Source organism: Lipomyces chichibuensis (genome assembly GCF_038497645.1).
Source record: "Lipomyces chichibuensis strain CBS 12929 unplaced genomic scaffold V1513scaffold_95, whole genome shotgun sequence".
NCBI classification, from domain to species: Eukaryota; Fungi; Ascomycota; class Lipomycetes; order Lipomycetales; family Lipomycetaceae; genus Lipomyces; species Lipomyces chichibuensis.
The window spans coordinates 16,440-17,068 of NW_027117547.1; the positions used below are offsets into that span (position 1 = coordinate 16,440).

Consider the following 629-nt stretch of genomic DNA (forward strand, 5'->3'; position numbering starts at 1 on the left):
ACGGCTAGCTAACTTTTTGGCGGTCGGGTATCAACGTTAAAGAAGCGAAGTCAAAGTCAGGTCCCAGACAGGTGCTATCCAGACCATTCCCCATTGTCACGATTTTCAGTCTTCACAACACCAAAACCAAGAGGGAAAAAGTGGTTTTCTGCATCGACTCCAACCACAATCAATAGTATTCCCAGATTTTGAAGTCAGATGAACATACCATAATATCACAAATAAAAAAAATTTATAGTTATAACTTATGTTAAAAAAAAATTATATATATAAAAAAAAACGTCACGGACAAGATTCGAACTTGCGCGGGCAGAACCCAACGCCTAAGCTACACTGAAATAATAGCAGGGCGTCGCCTTAACCACTCGGCCACCGGGACGATTTAGCTTAGAGGAATAGGTTGCGTCTAACATTATATATAGTATCCCCGCCGACTAACACACTCGGCGCCGATGCCATGTACCTTTCGTTTTAGGGAAAATATCAAAAATGCCACTGAAAAGTTTTGTAATATCAAAAATGCCATCGGGCCCCGTACCGCTCGTACCTGCCAATTTTTCGCCCAACGACTAGACATTTACACCACATTTAAGTTAGCGCTAAACCAAGTTACCAACATTATTATGAAT

The 629-nt window shown here is 41.0% G+C and overlaps 1 non-coding gene across 1 annotated transcript; it reads right to left on the reverse strand.

Moving 5' to 3' along the window:
* Window positions 1-280: 280 nt before the first annotated feature.
* V1513DRAFT_t95 lies at window positions 281-379 on the reverse strand. Its single transcript has one exon. It is a non-coding gene; the product is annotated as a tRNA-Ser (tRNA).
* Window positions 380-629: the final 250 nt, after the last annotated feature.